This window comes from Mus musculus, chromosome 14, assembly GCF_000001635.26.
Source record: "Mus musculus strain C57BL/6J chromosome 14, GRCm38.p6 C57BL/6J".
NCBI lineage: Eukaryota > Metazoa > Chordata > Mammalia > Rodentia > Muridae > Mus > Mus musculus.
Window position 1 is genome coordinate 48,552,561 of NC_000080.6, and position 19,177 is coordinate 48,571,737.

At 46.6% G+C, this 19,177-nt stretch overlaps 1 protein-coding gene and 1 long non-coding RNA gene across 4 annotated transcripts in view; both read left to right on the plus strand.

The window, feature by feature from the left end:
* Tmem260 (transmembrane protein 260) overlaps positions 1-7,623 on the plus strand; it is a 114,061-nt gene extending 106,438 nt beyond the window's left edge. Inside the window, exons 18-19 of the transcript XR_003950840.1 lie at positions 5,218-5,341; positions 7,381-7,623. The gene's annotated coding sequence lies outside the window, so the exon portion shown is untranslated. The remainder of the gene's footprint in view (positions 1-5,217; positions 5,342-7,380) is intronic.
* A 610-nt stretch (positions 7,624-8,233) lies between these two features.
* 4930572G02Rik lies at positions 8,234-17,619 on the plus strand. 3 transcript variants are annotated; one of them, XR_874605.2, is made up of 4 exons: positions 8,879-8,917; positions 9,030-9,138; positions 9,929-10,554; positions 16,318-17,619. It is a non-coding gene; the product is annotated as an RIKEN cDNA 4930572G02 gene (long non-coding RNA). The 3 variants fall into 3 exon arrangements; XR_874606.2 differs by lacking the exons at positions 8,879-8,917; positions 9,030-9,138 and adding an exon at positions 8,234-8,297; XR_003951199.1 differs by lacking the exons at positions 8,879-8,917; positions 9,030-9,138 and adding an exon at positions 8,234-8,297 and having other exon boundaries at positions 10,407-10,554.
* The last annotated feature ends 1,558 nt before the right edge of the window (positions 17,620-19,177 follow it).

Below are 19,177 nucleotides of genomic sequence, written 5' to 3' on the forward strand. Positions count from 1 at the left end.
GGTGTGTAGTAAGCCCTTAATAGACGTTAGCTACTATTGCTTATACTTTTTTTGCAGTCACTTAGCATAACCCTTGCTTTGTCCCTAGGACCCCTCGAAAATGGTGTCAGGCATTGTAGTACAGTGGAAATCAGGGCTCCCTAGGATGGAAATTCAAGCTCTAAGCAGACAGCAACCTCATGAATCAGCTCTGTGATTTTAACCAAGATAAAGAAATCTCTCTTGGACCTCATTTTCTTCATCAGTAACAATGAGACTCTTAACTCCCTAGTGTCCCCATCACTCTGCTTTTTGGGTTGTTTGTTTGCTTGTTTAAGAATGAAATAAATGATGGGCAGGGAGAAGGGCACATTGAAAACTAAGTGCTATGGAAAGGCTAGCACATTCAACATGCATTTATTAAATACCGCTTACTCATCGACCGCTATTACTAATAAATATCACCATTCACTCCATTGAAACTCATGCTGGAATTTGGCATGCAAATTTCCTGAGTGTTGCTCATTTGCATTGGAAAAAGGGAAAGAGGTGGGAGGCCTTTTGAAACCTTTTGAAAATTGAGCTCAGGGGGATGAATTCTTATCACTGGGCCCAAGGTGTAATTGATTTTCTGCACAATGGCTCACAGGTGTTACATTTAACACCCCAAGTAGGTGGAGGGCGGAAATGTACCCCAAGGTGCAGCTATTACTTTAAATATCTATGAAGTCAGCCCTTCCCTGAGGAGGGCCTTGTATCCTGAGAGGGTGTAGGGGCGGAGCTTCACCCAGTTGTGGGAGTGTGCTGACAGATAGATTCTCCTGCTCCTTGGCATTAGGATTTTCTATGGCCAGGAGCCAAAAGCGCCTCTTTTCCAACCTGCAACCCAAGGTGAGGGGAGAAGCCAGGGCAGACCCACCAAGAAATACATATTAACATTGTAACAACCCTCTCAGAATCCACTGTTGCTATGTCAACAAAGCAGCTGGGGAAATTGGAAAATGAGGTTGGCTTTGACAATATGGCCGGTGTTTCCTCCTCACAGAACAATCAACTGTGAGCCTGGGTGGTCTTTTCTTACCTTCACTTTCCTTTGCTTGTTTATTTGAACATTGAGCACACACCTGATGGCTCTCCACATTTGGGGGTTAGGGAGCTTCTGTGTCATGTGTAAGAAGAAACAAACCAAAGGACCCCGCCTCCCCAGCCTCTCTTTACCTGCTTAAGTGGATTTCTTGGTCCCGCTCTGGATCTGCCGGAACCAGTACCTGCCTCTCCTGAGACTTTAAAAGCAGCATGTACTTCATCTCAGCAACAGTTCGCTCTTTGTCTAAGGCAAGAGTATGTATGTTCATGGGGCCAACCACAGATTTGTGGGAGCCAGTAAAACATGAAGAAGGCGGGGCCCCAAAAGCAGAAGCTGCGGATCCTCGTGGAGAGCAGCAGCTCTAGGAGCCCTGCGCAAGCCCAAGCAGTCCAGCCTCTAAATCAGACGCTGGGATCACAAAGAAGGCAAGGCACACTTGGCAGCGGTACTGTATTGAATGGTGACCATTTCATGTGAAACAAAAGTAGAGAGGAAGAGAGTTGCTGAATGATGAGTCTAGCCTGTGTGCATCAGTGCATCGGACATCACGAGACAGAAGCGCTCAGCAGCTCTGTTCTGCCCCTGCTCTCCTCAACCTTCAGACTCAAAGGATGGAAGAAGCCCAGGCATCTCCAGAGGCCGCTCATCTTTTCACAACTGTAGCCCTGAGATAGGCATGGCCATGCTTTTGGTCGGTTCAGTGCAAAGAACCTAGGCAGGGTTTCCCTTCCGGTAAGGTAAGGCACGCAATGTGGATAGATCTGCCAGAGATGAACCCTAGAGAATGTCAGAACAGTTATACCAGGAGCCAGGTATAACTCAGCCTGTGACCAACACTTGGGAAACTGGATCAAGAGGATCTAGCCTGGACTACATGTTGAATTAAGTAAATCTAGGCTGTATATTGAATCCCCCATGCCCACTGCAAAGGGATGAAAACACACATACACACACAGGGAGGAGAGGAAGAGGAGGAGAAGGAGGAAGAGGAGGAAGAGGAGGAGGAGGAAGAGGAGGGAAAGCAGTTAGGAGAACTACTAGGACCAGGCAAAGGTGAAACTGCTGGGCATGGTAGCTCATACCTGTCATCCTAGTGCTTGGGAGGCTGAGGCAGGGGGATTAAGGTGAGGTCGAAGTCACCTGGGTTACAAAGCAAGCTTTAGCCTAACTGTGGTATGAAACTATATCCAAAACCAAAAGCAGACAAAGCGCAGTGGTGAGAATGGCCAAGAAAAGACTGTCAGAGAATCCTATGGTGCCTGTCTACTGTAGGGACAGGGACAATAGAATTCTAGCACTTGGCAGACTGACACAGGAGGCCCTCCACAAGTTTGAGGAACTGGCCTACACAAGTTCCAGACCAACCCAGAACTATGTGGCAAAGCTCTGTTCCAGAGGAAGAGGGATACCTTGGTGAGACATAATGAGTTTACGTAAGTGAATTTATTCTAGACACACAAGAGAAACGTTCTAGGTCGGAGGCCATAGCTCACTTTATAGAGTGTTTGCCTGCTGTGCACAAAACACCAGGTTCCATCCCCAGCAGAGAATTATCCAGGTGTGATAGTGCATCTCTGTAATCCTAGCACTTAGGTGGCAGAGGCAAGAGGATCAAAAATTTAACTTTATCTTCAGCCATATAGTGAGTTCAAAGCCAGCCTGGGCTACATGAGACCCTGTTTCATAAGGAGAGGCAGAGGCAGGGGGGGCTCAGTAGATAAGGGCACGTGCTATGTAAGCCTAGTGACCCAAGTCTCCAGAACTCAAGTAAATGTGGAAGGGGAGAGCAGACCTCACAAAGCTGTCCTCTAACTACAAACTTGTCATGGCACTCATGCTGCACACACACACTGCACAAGAACAATAAACAACAATAAAAAAACAAAGAGAAAACCGCAATAGCTTAAGCAACCCAAAAGCAACGCCATTTATAAAACAGATCTGAATTTAAACATAATAGTTGCTTAGTTCCCTTGCAAGTGTGCATGTCTAAGCACATGTTCTGCTTACGTGAGGCAGGCCAAGGGCCAGCTCACTTTACACAGAGGTGTAAAGGCATCGCTGGGGAAGGGGATGGCCTGTAGCCTACAGAAAAGCATAGAGCAGTTCTCCACCTGCCTCATGCCTCCAAACAGCAGAGGGGGAGTTTGGCATGTTGGCATGCCCTGGGTGGCGTTTCACCTTGAGGAATGCCTGAGTCTTTGTTTGGATGTAGGTTCATGTGTAGAGGAACTGTTCCTTCGTGTGACACTGGGGGAGGGGGACCATCAAACAGCAATGACAAGACCAATACAACTGTTCAGTCTGGCTGTCGAGCACCTGTTTGTGGCTGTTCTGGACAGAAGCTCGCTGTACATAACGAAGATCCTCTTGGCTTTGGTGATGTCATGTGAGAAAAGAAATATAAAAGACTTAGATACTGTTGTTGACTGGGGGTGTAGCTGAGTAGCAGACCATGCTTAAGGTCCCTGTGTTCAATCCCCAGCATTACCAAGAACAATAATTATCATTCTTAGTTTTTGTTAGGTTAGTATTTAGCGATTATTGGTTGGACAATTTTCACTTTTCTTATTTATGTGTATGTATCTGTGTGTGAGAATGCCCCCACACATGCAGGTACCCTCAGAGGCCAGAAGACGGTTAAAGATTCTCTAAAGCTGGAGTTACAGGCAGCTGTGAACCACCCTACAGTGTACCCTCCCAGCTGCTGAGCCACCTCTCCAGCTCCAACTTTTTCGTATTTGAGTCAAATAAGAATTTAACTTTTAGACAAGTATGGTATCCCATAAATGTGATCCCAGAACTCTGGAGGCCAAGGCAGGAGTTTAAAGACAATCTGGACTCCAGGACGAGACTCTGTCTCCAAAACCAAAACAAGATGAAAGCAAACATTTAATCTTCTCTGTTTCGTTGTGCTCTTCAATGCAGTAGTTAAAACCTGTAATTCTTGTGGCCGGCACCCATGGGTAGCAAGCAGTTTCCTCAGATACCCACCCTCTCCTGCCTTGTGGGTCTCCAGGCCTCTCTGTGAATTCTCTTTCCATGAAGGAAGGAAGTGGAAACTATTTGTCCTCTTGGAAGCCAGGTTAAGGCTTCAAGAATCAGTTAACAGAGCCTGCCAAGGCTCAAAAAGAGGGAACACAGCCCCACCTCCCTGCAGCAGTCTTAAGAGTGTGTCTGGAGCCGGGCGTGGTGGCACACGCCTTTAATCCCAGCATTCGGGAGGCAGAGGCAGTCGGATTTCTGAGTTCGAGGCCAGCCTGGTCTACAGAGTGAGTTCCAGGACAGCCAGGGCTACACAGAGAAACCCTGTCTCGAAAAACAAAAAACAAAAAACAAACAAAAAAAGAGTGTGGCTGGAGATCTATGTACTCCTCTGCCCAAACTCAGGCCTTCCCTCAGGCCTCCTTGAGGCTGGGTACAATTTTCAGTATTCAGAAGTCCTGAAGGAGGATGCTCACAAGATGTCGGTCTGCAGGGATGTGGCTCTGCTCCTCACCTACCAAGCAGAACTAGGCCAGCTGTGGCCCTCGCACAGATGTGTGTGCTGGGACTGGAGTGTGCAGATATGTATACTGGGATGGCTAGAGCATCTGTAAAGACACTGCCCACTCTTACCAGGCATAACCCTGTAGCTCCAGGGGAAAAGCTTGTCACCAGGGGCTAAAGGGTCTCCCAGGGCCACACGGGCCTTGAGTAGTCCCCCTGCCATGGGTTTCTTTAGCATACATGTATGTCAGAGCTCATGCCACGATGCACATGTGATGATGACAACTTATGGGGTCGGGGATTTTTGTTTGTTTGTTTTCTCCTTCTACTGTGTGGGTTTAGAGATTGGACTTAGGTGATTAATCTTTATGGAGAGCCTTCTTACCCATGGGACATCTTGTTGACCTCACATGGGTTATTCTTATTTTCTTCTTTTCACACAAGGATCCAGGGCTCTCCCAAAGGAAGAAACAGGGAACATTCAGACTCGGCAGCTGATGGGACACCACGAGGCTCCTCCTCTGGCTCTTCCTGGTTCAGCTTCACCTCAGGAACATTTCAGGAGGGCCATCTCCCGCTGCGCTGCGCTTTTTGAAAAGCCCTTGTAAGAAGCAACAGTCCCACTGCCTACTCTTTTCTCCCTCCTTTCCCTGTTCCTCCAGGTAGGCGCACTAAGAACGATTTCCTTTGTGGGAAATGAAGCAGACCCCGGCCGCAGAGGATCCGTTGTCATTTCTGAGGTGCATTTAACTTAAATAGCCAGGAGATCTGGAGCCCCCAAAACAGGTTAGTGATACCTTCTGCTCCGTGGGAACAGTCTCTGAAAATGACGTCATCTCCAGGACCCAATTAAAATTCACACCTTTTAACCTCCACAACTGGAGATCCATATCATTGCATTCGATTCCAGGAAGATAGCTTGATATTCTAAATTATTTGTCAGCCTGGCACGGCAAATAAACATTTGTGAAATTCATTTCAAAAGATGTTAACACTGGTGAGACCCACATGCCCCCAGAGGGATTATACAAATTTCCATGTCAAATATTTGAGGCAAAGCACTTGTAGAGAAACAGTGTTTTTTTGTGTTTTGATGCCTTTCATTTCCATAAACTAGATTAGTTTCTGAAATTACTTTCACACAGAGAACACTTTCTATTGAATTCCAGTCAGTGAACCCCTCGAGTGTGAGGTGAATAAAACATGTCCGCCAGCGGTGGGGCTTCCTTGACTGGAATCCACTCGTGTTGTGTAAGGTCGGCAGCGCAAGTTCAGATGTTATCTTTAGAGGGCTCGAGCATCCAGATCTGCTGTCATAACAGTAATCGCCAAACAACCGATCCGTTTGCCGGCCCGTGAGGAAGGTCTGGGCTATCTCTCCTGTCTCTTCTACCTGGCTCACAATGACCAGGCCTCTGTTGTGTGCTGGAGATTTGCTGGCAGGCAGCTGCTTGCTACAATGAGGTTCTCTCACAGTCAAGTTTTATCTGCTTCTTGCAAGCTCTGATTCACAGTCACACACAAAAACTGATCCCAGAACGTATTATACTGTGGCTCTACTTCTGTCAAGCCCCTAAAGTTAAAATGGACTTAGGATTTTTTGTTTGTTTGTTTGCCATTGTTGTTTGGTTGGTTTTATTTTGGAGGTGGGGAAGTTTGGTAAGAAAAAGGAGTTTGGAAACCAAAAGAACAAAGCTATTGGGTTATTCAAAAGAAATAGACATGTCTTATAGTGAGGGTTCTGAGGTGCTGGTCTAGCCACCGAACAGTGATTCCTGTGCAGGCAGGGACAAAAAGGACAATCTGCTCCCTAGATAAGGTCACCTAAGCTTTGGTCTTAAAGGCTAAGTTTAGAAATTAGTGAATCTAACCTGGACCGACTTTAAAATCACTGATGAAGGAGCTCTAGAAGATATCAGTAAAAAACAGGGTGTGGCCCAGGAAACACCAAAGGCCACGTGCTGCCACTGGCCCAGAGAAAGTAAACCATTCTGTATATCAGAGGGCAAGCTTGACCTTGTAGGAGTGGGGGTGGGGTGGAAGGGGCTACTGGAGTTTGTAAACCAAGGGCTGATGTGATAGGAAGTACTTGTTACCACAATCTTACTGGTCCCAAGCCAAGATTAGACCCAAGTAAGAAAGCACAAGGAGGCCCAGTGAAAGATGACGATAACCGGGACTAGCAAGGCTGAGAAGTGGCTGAACTCTGGGATGTATTTGGCTAGGAGCCATCTCTCTCTGGTGTGAGAATAAAGGATGAATAAAGATGTCCTCACATCTGATGTCCTGAGAGGATGGAAAGATGTAGTTGTGTAAACTTGGATGAAGGAAGATTCAGCTGGAGCCAGGACGTACAGATGCCCACCATCCATCTTGAGATGCCTGAGATTTCATTGTGGACAGAGTGTGTTCTAAGTGAAATTCGAAAGTCATCTACCTGCAGCTGTGTTTAAAGCCCAGAAGCACTCGCAGGCCAGCAAAATGCAGATGCAACGCAAAACCTAGCCAGTCAGCTAATAGACCCTGGAGGACTGGAACACAGAATGCACTCACTAAAGGAGATGAGGCAGTCACAAGGAAATGATAGAAATCGAGGAGACAGAAAGCAAGAGAGGGACTGTCAGATCCTGAGCGGGATTCCTCCATGAAGCAGAGGAGGCGACAATACCTGATGTCAATGAAGAGGCCAGGAGAGCTGGGTAGTCACAGAAGGGCCAAAAGATAACATGAGAGAGGTGGAGGCCAGGGCCCAAGGCAGGGGCCAATGCTCTCCAAATCTGACCTGGCTTCCATGTCCTTCTCTGCCTCCCTGCCTTCTCTCCCAGGTCCCTGCAGTGTGGGTGTTCAGACACACGTGTTCCCTTCCTGTGACTGAGGAAGAAGATGGGTGGAGCAATGCCCTCTGCTGGAGCGATGCCTCATACTGCGTGGACAGATGTGTGTGGGTGACCTAGCTGCCTGCCTTTTGTTCTCCGGTCTCTCACCCTGTTATTTCTTCAACTCCCAACCACCGCACAGTTTTTTGTACTCATGCGGCATTCTTAACCTCTGACTTGAGTTTTGAGTGGTGTGGAAAACAAAGGAAGAAGTGGGAGGTGGTGATGGTCTGTGACATCACGGCCTCATTCTGATCTCACAATCTCATAGTTACAGGACATTTCCTCTACCCTCCCTGCCTGGTATTTGAAAAACTGAAATCACCTCTACTTAGTGGGTTGGAGAATGAAAATGAGATGGAGTTGCTTTGTAAAGTGTCCGGCCTGTTCTGCGTGTGCCAGGAAAGGTTGTTCCTAGCTGGGCATGGTGGTGCACGCCTTTAATCCCAGCACTTGGGAGGCAGAGGCAGGTGGATTTCTGAGTTCGAGGCCAGCATGGTCTACAGAGTGAGTGCCAGGACAGCCAGGGCTACCCCCCCCCCAAAAAAAAAAAAAAAAAAAAAAAAAAAGAAAGGTTGTTCCTCTAAGACAGGTCTCGTCCCTGACAATGGCCTTGCTGGAACTTCCTTGCTTTTAGGGGCAGAGAATGGGTCTTCCTGTAATGATTCATGGTGTGATAACCTAATGTGTGAAGAAGGGCAAGCTTGGAGTGCTGTGACAGATTCAAATGATGACACTCAATGCTCAGTGAATGAAGACACAGATGGGGGTGGGGGTGGGGAAGTGGGGGCGGGGGCGTGTTGTAAGAAAGCCTCAAAGTGCAGCAGGCTTGGTTTCTGTCGAAGCTGCCTGAATGGTGTGTGCAGGTGGGTTTGCTCTTTGCTCCTGTACTTCCTTTAGAAAACAAAACAAAACAAAAATTTTCTTATCTATCTATATCTATCTATCTATGTTTCAAGACAGGGTTTCTGGGTGTAGCATTGGCTGTCCTAGAACTAGCTCTGTAGACCAGGTTGGCCTCAAACTCACCCACCTGCGTCTGCTGGGATTAAAGGCATACACCATCACCCCCCAGCTAAAAACCCTGTATCTTGCTTTTTTTTTTTTAAGTATCTTTAGTTCCAAATTTCCTTAGTTTTCCCAGCATCCACCCCCCACTCCCACCCACCCCCTTGTGAGTGTTTTAATGATTATGCATGAACCCTCCTACTTCATGGGCTCCCCCTCTGTGATGGTTTGTATATTCTTGGACCAGGGAGTGGCACCATTTGGAGGTGTGGCCTTGTTGGAATAGGTGTGACCTGGTTGGAGTATGTGTGCCACTGTGGGTGTGGGCTTAAGACTCTCACCCCAGTTGCCTGGGAAGTCAGTCTTCCACTAGCAGCCTTTGGATGAAGATGTAGAACTCTCAGCTCTGCCTGCGCCATGCCTGACTGGATACTGCCATGCTTCCACCTTGATGATAATGGACTGAACATCTGAACCTGTAAGCCAGCCCCAATTAAATGTTGGTTTTTTGACTTGCCTTGGTCATGGTGTCTGTTCACAGCAGTAAAACCCTAACTAAGACACCCTCCTTTCTTCCTTTCTTTCTCTAGAGCTTTCTACATTGTATAGAGGTGTTCCTCTCTGCCTGTGTGCGTTCCGTGAGTGCTCAGGGAAAATCTGGGCACCACATAAGTCGGAGGATATGCTACCAAGATCAAGGTTGTGTTGTTTCTCACCCAGAAGCCTTAACCGTGTGCTTGGGGTGGGCTTCCTCCCAGAAGTGATTGTGAGGATGTAGAGACCAGTTCACCCAGGCAAGGTAGCTGTAATCCCAGCATTCAGGCGGCTGGGACAAGAGGACTCTGAGTCTGAGACCAGCCTGAATTACAGACTTAGTTCCATATTAGCCCCAGCTACAAATCAAAACCTGCCTCAGAAATCTGCTGGCCTCTGAACTCGCCCCAGAAAATGTGGGGATGTGGAGAGGGGAGCTCAACTTTGGTATGAGTTACCTAGATAAAAACTGGTATAAAGGACTGATTCAGAGTCTGTCAAACGGACCAGGACAATGGCGGGAGGGCGGAAAGAAAGAGAGAGATCGCCTGCTAGTCCTACTCTTTGTCACACTTCTGTATTTAGCAAATATTCACACAAAGGCAGGAGAGAGTGAATGTAAGTAAGGTGTAATAAGGAAAACCCATGTGTTAGGGTGTCCATCCCTGTGAAGAGACACCGTGACCAAGGCAAGCCTTACAAAGGCAAACATTTGATTGGGTCCGGCTTACAGTTTTAGAGATTCAGTCCATGATCATCATGGTGGGAAGCATGGCAGTGTGCGGGCAGACTTGGTGCTGGATCTGAAGGAAGCCAGGAGAGTAGATTCCACACCGAGCGGATCCTGCGTATAGGAGACCTCAAAGCCTGTGTAGAGTGATGCACTTCCTTCAAAGGGGCCACATCTCCTAATAGTGTCCTTCTTCCTCCCACGGTGTGACCTCTCATACTTCAGAAGAACTGAAAGGCCTGAAAACTGAGGTGCCCACAGGATGGAAGGGCTCGCCTGTGCAAGTGATGGCACAATCTTTGAGCAGCATCCAAGATTTGTTCTCTTCCTTTGGTTCAGAGAAGAGCCAAGTCTTCTGCAGTTTGATGTGGAGACAGGAGCTTTCCTGCGGCCAAGCCAACCTTCCTCCCCTGCCGGTCCCCACTAAGGAACCGGTGTAAAGAATCCCTTTGCCAAGTGCATTCACTGGCAGAGTTCTGAAAGCTGTGGTCTCAATGCCACAGAGTGTTAATAACTTTATACTTATTAATTAATCTCAGAGGCAAGAGTTGTCCTGCCCACTGAAGACGGCACCAAAGGAATGAAGATTGTTCAGGGGTCTTGCATAGATCAATGACCAAGCAAGTGACAGAAGATGTTGGGCTCAAAACACCAGAACACATTCAGTCATCAGCCTGTCTCTGTGCTCTCTCTTCCCATCCAGCCAATGAGGAAACAGAACAGAATATGGCTTGCTGGGCCATCCAGCTCTTCACAGATCAATCCCAATCCTACTACAAATGGTGTCCTTACCAAAACCAGCCAGAAGAGCACATGTGACCAGGAAGCCCCAGTGACTGGACATGCTCAGGGTAATGATATGATTGAGGTTTATATTCAACATTCATGGAATCAGATGAAAACCCAAGTGGGACCCATTCCTTGCCCCACCTCCTTTTCTCTTTGAGCATTGGGAATTGAACCTAGGACTTTATGCATTTGAGGCAAACACTTTAATATTGAACTGTATCCCCAGCTCTCTTTCTGCTTTTTATTTTGAGACAGGGTCTCAGTAAGTTACCCATGCTAGCCTTAAATTTATTCTCTAGCCCAGGCAGGCCTTGAACCTGTGACCTACCTTCCCTCCTTCCTCCGTCTCTCCCTCCCTCCCTCCCTCCCTTCCTTCCTCCCTCCCTCCCTCCCTCCCTCCCTCCCTCCCTCCCTCCCTCTTGCTCCCTCCCTTCCTCCCTCCTACCTTCCTCCCTTCCTCCCTTGCCTCCCTCCCTTCCTTCCTTCCTTCTTCCCTCACTCCCTCCCTTGCCTCCCTCCCTCGCCTCCCTCCCTCCCTCCCTCCTTCCCTCCTCCCAGACAGCCAGGGATCTCCTGTGATAGCATGCTCAGCTTGCTTGAGTATATTTTACTTTATTTTATGTGCATGGGTGTTTTATCTGGATATCACTGACCCATGGTGACAGGTGTCAGTTCTCCTGGGATCACAGACAGTTGTGAGCTGCTGTGTGGGTTCTGGGAAAATGAACCCTAGTCCTTCAGAAAAGAAGGCAGCCAGTGCTCTTAACCATTTAGCCATCTCTTCAGGCCTGAAAAACTCTTACCTTCTTATTTTTAACACTGGCAGTGTAAAAGTAACTTTTATTCGTCTGATGTAATTGTCTGCTCCACTACTTACTCCTCTATCTGCTAACCTAGGCCTAGTCCTGGAAACTTCTAGTCTCCATACAATCTTATCTAGGCCTAGAATGTTTTCAGCGCCTGAGACTTACTGCTGAATAAGCTCACCCCTTCCTAGTTCTTTCTGATCTCTGGCTGGCTGGTCAACTCAGATGTTCTGGCTCAAACTCCTTTCCAAGGAGATTGATTCAATCTGGCTTCTCTCTGCTTCTCCTGAATTGCTCTGCTTGGCCTCATATTACCTTTGGCAATCTGTTCTAACCTTCTGGCTCCTTCTCATTCTCTTTCTGTCTTCACCTGTCTTTGTACAACTGTCCCAGTAAAAATGCCCTCTCTCCTTTTCTTTCTCTGCATTCTCTCTCTCTCTCTCTCTCTCTCTCTCTCTCTCTCTCTCTCTCTCTCTCTCATAGCCTCTATTTCTCTGTTCTCATGGAAGTTGGCAGTATCCTACTCAGTCAAATCTTTCTCTGATTCACCACTTTATCTGCCTCTCAGTTAGACATCACTTTCAAACATGGTTGCTTCCTTCTACAAACCGACTTGACCTTCATTGTTTAAGATTAAAGGTGTGTACTAAGGGTATGACTGTATTCCAGCCAGAGAGATTAAAGATATGTGCTAAGGCTGAACAGGGTTTTCAGTAAATAACACAATCTGTGGGGTCCAACAGTGTGATCAAATATCCTACAACATGATGATTAAGCAACCATTAGGCTTTCAAACTTCTGATGTTTGTCACATAGAAAATATCACCACCAATATACCATCATTATCATCATTAATATCATCACCACCACCATCACCATCATCACCATCATCACCATCACCATGATGATGATGACAATCTCATGTCATGTAGCCATGAGATTGAACAGCCTTGAGTATACTCTGTAGCAGAGGATGACTTCGAACTTTTGATTCTCTTAACTCTACCATTCACACAAGGTCTCACAGGTTGGTTTAGAACTTGCTGTGTAGCCCAGGTTAGCTTTTAACTCATGCTCTTCCTGTCTCAGTGTTCTGAAGGCCAGCATTACAGCCTGTGCCACCATGCATGCCTTGAGTTTTATTTTGTGGTGGTATTGTATTAGATAGCCTAGGCTGCCTTTGACTTTTTCTCCTCTTGCCTCAGCTTCCCAAGGAGGCTTCGGAGCCATTTAACCGTACTCAATTGTCTCAAAATAGCTTCCAAACACCCACGGATTTAGTGGGCATAGTCTCCTCACTGGCAGATTTCCAGGTCCTACCTCCACTCCCAAGCAATTATAAGTCATTAAAAATAGCCGAAGCCAGAACCATGAGGCCCAGCCTAGAGGTCTGACAAGGACAGATTGGCCACAGACACTGGGATGGCTGCAGCCTCCCATTTCCCATCGTCTCCCTCTGTGAGATTAGACCTCAAAGCATGTCCCGCTTGTCTCCAGCAGCACCCACACCCTCCCATCCTCCTCTTCAGCATCGGGAACACAACAGGACACTCTTCAAAGGAAACATTAGAATTTTCTTGAAAACATTAGAACCAGTGTTGAGATCACTTACAAAAGCAATTTAGCCAGTGTGAAAAGGAGCAAGTGGCCTTAGCTGACAGCCATGTTCCCATCTCCCACGCTGGGGACACAGAAGCACAGTGGTTCATGGAACGAGCCAGGGAAAACTCAAATGGTCTACAGGGGAAAGGAGCCAGCTGTCAGGGACTGACTGATACTTTAGGTGTTCCCAAAAGTCTTCTTCCTGCAAGAGGTGGTTTCTTGGAAGAGAACGGAAGGGCTACCTGCCAGGTGGTAGTTAAAATTAGCCATCCAGCCCTCCTGGGTTAAACTTTCTCCCTCACTCACACAATGGCCACCAGAGACTAGGTGCCCATGCATCCATATCCACACACTGTCACATTTGGGAGCTTGTCTATGTTTCTCAGGTAATTAATTCATTGTGAAAACAAATAACAGGACAAAGCAGACTTTTCTCAGGGTCGAAAATGCATAGGGATATTCCATGTTTTGTAAGGACAGCCTGTGTTCTTATACTGCTGGCGTCATGAATGGCTTTATTATGCAAGTGAGCCATCGGACAGTTAAGTTGCTCCCCATGAAGTGAGCTATTTGTCATCCCAACTTTGCGACAGAAAGACAAATGTGGAATCTCAGGGCTGAATTAGGTCTAATTAGTACCCATACAGGAAATCCACCAGTAACCTGGCAATTTGCAGCCCAAGGAGGACACATGTGGCACTGTCTTAACAAGTTGTCAAGCGTGTAATTAGTCACCCACCACCAGCTCTACCTTTGCAGAAGGAACCTGAGCTACTGCCAGTCACAGCTGGGTCTGCCAAGGCCCCTAAGCTGGGAATGATTCTGATCTGAGGCTGAGATGCGCAAATCCAGTGTGCAGAGAGATTGCCCCTCTCTGCCTTTTTATCTGAAGGGCTCACAGTGGTATTTACCCTCATTTTAATGAACTTGGTCCTGAGAAGTCACTTTCAGGCAAGTCCCCTTCTGAAGCAAGCATCACAGGGCATCTTTTTAGAGGCAGCAATGAGAAGAGTCAGCTTATGATGCTCACGTTGATTCTGGTGTTAGATTTCTCATCAGAGGAAAGTGACAGCAGGAAGAGCAGCTTCTCTTTATCGTAGAGGATGTGGTCCAAGACCCTGATCACAGGGGTCTCAAACAAGTGTTCCAAACCTGTGCTTGCTGGGTGCTCTTTTTCTATACACTCCTATGGCCGAGTGAGCTGGTTAGTTCTCATCAACTTGACGCCAGTTGGAGTCACTCTGAGAAAAGGAACCTTAAGTAGGGACTTGCCTCTATCAGGCTGCATTGCGACATGGTCCAGCGGTTAGGAGCAGAGGTTATTTTTACAGAATTACATCCCCAGCTCCCACGCTCACAACCATCTGTAACTGCAGTTACAGGGGGATCCGACACTTTCTCCCGGCCTCTGTGGTACCAGGCACACATGTGGTGCACAGACATACATGCAGGCAAAACACCCAGACACATAAAATAAAAAAATGACAAAGTGAAAGGCCTCCAGGTTCTCACCTTCTGATTCTTGCACTACAGAAAAATTAACTGGAAAATACTGTCTCTGGAAAAAAAAAAGTATATCCAATTGAGCATGACCAATAAAGATTAAAGTCAGCGGCTGTTTTTTCTGGACATATCTGTCAATTCACTGTAGGACCAATATAGACTGTTTCTCTCAGGAGGTAAGATTACAAAGGAAGAAAAATGTTCACAGAGCTCAGTTGGTAATTAATCTTTGCATATGACTTCCTCATAGTTGCCATTAATTATCAATATTCAATCATGCATTAAAATGGATTTTTTCTTTGACAGAATTTAGCTGTTTATAAGACTTACTATATCAAACTAACTTCTAATATAATCATAGAACTTGGCCTTGCAAAAACTTCATTACTTTTTTTTTAACAAATCTTTTGGTTTAAAAGTTACATACAAATAAATTAGTAATTATAATTTCTTCAAAATCAATGTGCAAAACTGAGCATGGGAAGCAGCGTCAACACAGAGAATGAAGTGTGCAGATGTCAGAGTCTGAGTCAGGCCAACTGCAGTTCACAACTTCTATAGATGACTGGAGCTTAAAAACTGGTTGAATTAACATTTTTAAAAATTCATGTAGCCCAGGCTAGCCTCAAAACTTGCTATGTAGCTGAAGATGACCTTGGCCTCCTAATCCTCCTGACTCCACTTCCCTCATGCTGATATTAAAGAGGGGTGCTATCACCCTTGACCTAATAGATGTTACACGAGTGTGTTAGGTCCATGTCCAAATACATTTGATGAGATGATATCTAAAATTTGCTTCAAAATAATAGGACAGGAAGTGGGGAGGGAGTAAGTAAAACTCTGCTAGCCGTTAACTAATTCGTATACATGGGAGTTTTTTCTATATCTCACCTAAATACAGGCGATGGCTTTTTTTTTATGTGAAACAAACACATGAAGTTAACATAAACAATTAACATTATCATTTATTTTTCCTTCTTTTCTTAGAAGAGGTTTCATAGCAATCTGGCCTAGAACTCACTATGTAGCCAAGTCTGTCCTCAGACTTATAGTAATCCTCCTGCTTCAGCCTCTGGAATATTGGGACTACAGGCATGAACCACCCACCACACCAGGGTAATGGTAATCTTGTTGAAGGTTGTCAGGTTGCAATGACTTCCAAATGAAAACAGATTCTTATCTAATAATGACAACTGAGAGAGACGCATCAAACCAGTGCCCAGCAGACCGGAGCTATGCTCTATTTGACCTGTAATGTTTTAAACCAAAAGTTTGAATTTATCGCTAACAATGAAATCAAAAGCTTTTGCCAAATTCCTGACTTCTGTTGAACTGCTGCGGAGTTTGCCAGGCCTGACCTCCACATGCTCCTACCTGGTAGCCATCAGTGGGCGATGCCAGCTTTGGGTGGGGCAGACGTGTATGGGCTGCAAGTCCCCCTGGGGGAGGGGCACTGAACAAAAGCACCTCGAGAGTTGGGGCTTTGAGTCCTGATATTAAGAAAACCCACAGGGCTGCTCAGGGGGCAATTCCCAGAAGGCAATGGGCTTCGAATCTACTGTCATCCAAAACCTTCAGTCCCACAAGTCTCTTGGGTCAGAAAGGATATCACAGGCTGCACAAGACCTTTTTAAATTAAAAATATTACTTATTTTAATTAATTTTAATTTTAAATGTATGGAAGCAAGAACTCTAAGATGTCAGAGGAATGAATTAATGTGTATTCTGTTCAATGACTAAGGCTTTCAAGTTTTATGCTCTCAAACAATGTTCACCCTCCTGGTCCAGCCTCCCCAGAGCTAGGATCATTACAGGCATGTATACTCCAGTATGTCTTTAAGTGTGTTTTCATTATTATGCTTTGTGGACTGATGAAGAGGAGAAGGAAGGCTGGCTGTGACTTTCATCTTACAGGTCCAGCTGCTATGACAGTGAGAGCGTTCTGCTGAAGGCCCTGCTGGAGTTGACGTGAAACGAGCCGTGCAGCTTGTTGGAGCTCACACCAGATTTCCTCCTTTCCCTGTCCTGTTGTGTGTACACCATTAACCTGGGTGAGCTTATTCCAGTCAGAGGACCTGGAACTGGAGAGGACGAGGAAGTATTTTATCACACCATATGGCTATGCTGCTGAGACTTTGTTCTTAGGAGCCAAAGGATACCCTGTCCTTACTTCCAACCAGGCAGGAAAGCCATCCCTAGCCCTTCCAAGGGGTGAGAGCCCAGCAGAGCCTAGAGGAGGAGAGGGTAGGTCCTCTTCAGTGAATGTTGCCAGTTAATGTCGGTGCTCAAGAATCTGGCCAAGTTCAAGTCCAGCATGAGAGAGCCCCAGAGCAGCCAGGGGTCCTCGGGCAGACCCTCTAGAAATTAAAGAACGCTCTGAACCTGTTCTTCAACAAGGTGGCCAAGCCCAGTCAGGAGCTTCATGGTTTGAGGACGTTTATCATTTATTAGTTTCAGGCATAAGTAGTAGCTCACAGTGGTGTGAACTTGCCTAGTGCCAGCAGCACCCTGAGCCACACTGACCTCTTACGAGCCACAGGCCTTGGCCAAATTGTAGTCATCTCTGCTTTTCATAGCCCTTGGATGTAAAATAAGAACACTGCCCATTTACCCACAGGAGATTATATACATACATATATAATTTTATTTTGTGTCTGTGGTGGTCAGCTATATATGACAGGAAAGCTATCTGTGGGAATTTTGAAGGGATTGCAATGAAACATGCACTTATTGTTTTTTTTAATGCCCTACATCTTGTTAATGCTTGGTAAAGAGTTCTCCCTCTCCCTCCCCCGTTTCTCCCCCTGTCGCTCCCCTCCCTCCTCCCTCTCCCTCCAAGCAGAAAGAATAACAACTAACTGCTTGCCAGGCCTTGAGAACATCAACAAGCAACATACTTGATTTGTTCTGTTTAGTGAGTCAGAAGACGGATCAAATGAGAGACCCCAACATCTCCGGAGTAACCTGCTCTCAGGAGCTGACTCTTCTGCCGAGGTCAGAGATGATCAGACACATCTGAATTGCAATTAGAGATAAACAGAGCGCTGGGGCTTCTCAAGTCACCAGAGAATATGGCCGGGCGACTGGCAGCTACAAGGATCCCATTTATGCGTTACGATGCAGTTCTATTCTTCAATAGCTCACTCCAAACAAGGAAATTAAATTAAGCACTGTTTAAAATGCCTCAGATAATAATATAAATTTGTACTGAATGAATTTAGTGTCATTTCCTTGTTTGGAATGGAAGGTGAGAAAACATGGGAGCGGAGGAAAGAGTAAATAGCGAACTCGATTAATCCTCCTGGAAGAGAACGGAGCCACACGAGCGACTTTTGTGTCTGTTTGGTTAATATTTTCCTGAAAATTGTTATTAGCTCTAACTGATCCAAATCAAAACCCACCGTATAACGTTGCCAACAACTTAATAGCTGGAGCGCAGGCCGGAAGGCTTGCCGTGGCGCCGCAGCGGAAGCGAAGGGGGCACGGGTGTGCAGGAGCTTGAGATTAAAACCTGTCAGAGAAAGGCTGAAGCCAAGTAGAGAGCTGGGCTGGTCCTGAGAGAAAAGGGTCAGGACTGTGGCCTGGAGGTGATACAGGGTCTGTTCCACTAGTGCGTGGCTTTTTGTGACTTGTGAAGGACAGGCAGGGATGGTAAGCCCCCCAAGGGGCTAAGTGAGGTGGAATACACTTGTCTCCCGGAACTAGAGAGCTGAGGCCATCCTGGGCCACAGAGTAAGCCTTTGCTTCAAAACAAACGAGACAAAACCAGCTAATAATAAGAGAATGTCCAGCTCTGCCCACCAAGAGCCATGGTTATAGTAGCTGTCATCTTCCTTGGGAGCAAGGAAGCCTGGGGAGACAAGAGGCGTGTCCCACTTACTCCCAGCCTTCGGGACTCTTTGTAGTGGAGGGCTTTTGCCTTCAACTCGAGGAGGCAGGACTCTTTTCCGTATCCTTTCAAGGAGCAAGGAGAGAAGCTAAGAACAGATGTCCAGGCTGCATTGAGGCCTTCGGCTCGGAGCTTGCGATACTCTAGCCACTTCTAGGTGTTGAGCCAGGACTAACGATAATTCTCAGGACCAACCTGGCCCAGCCCCACTTCCTGAACCTGTGTGGTCAGGAAAATGAGGGGTTTCTGTCTCACGGCGGCGTCTGTTGAGATACCTCAGGACGGATTTGTAAGCTGGTGGTTTGTACTGGACCCTGATTTTGCTGCTTCTCAGCTCTGAGCACAAAATACCATGGGGAAAACAAGGGCCGCCAGAGAGGGTTGACTGTGATCTGTGGAGTGGTCAGTGTTTTCCTTCCAGGCAAGAGAATCACACATTTTCACTTCTTAGTATGACTTACAAAGGCTCTAAATTCCTATCCTGGAAATGTGAGATGACACGAGAACTGATCATGTTTGCCGATTCAGACTATAGCTCACCTCTTCCAGAAACGAGTTCAGGTTGAGTCCTAACATGAAAGATAACATTTAATGGGTCCATCTAAGGAAGCAGAGGAAGCCAGGCTTCCAGGAACTCTCTAAGGGGTGCTAATTAGTGTGGCTGAAGATCAGTCCAGCTGCAAGGCTTAGGTAACTAAGGCAAGCAGGAGAGAATGCTGGGATCCACGATGTCGCACTAAGAAAAGCAAAACCTTTCTCTGGCACTCATTTCTAGGAAAAACTTACAATGTGTCCCTTTGGCTGCTGTGTTCCTCTTTTTTGAGACAGTCTCACTCTGCAATCTGGGCTGGCCACAAACACAGTGATCTTCCTGCTTCAGCTTCC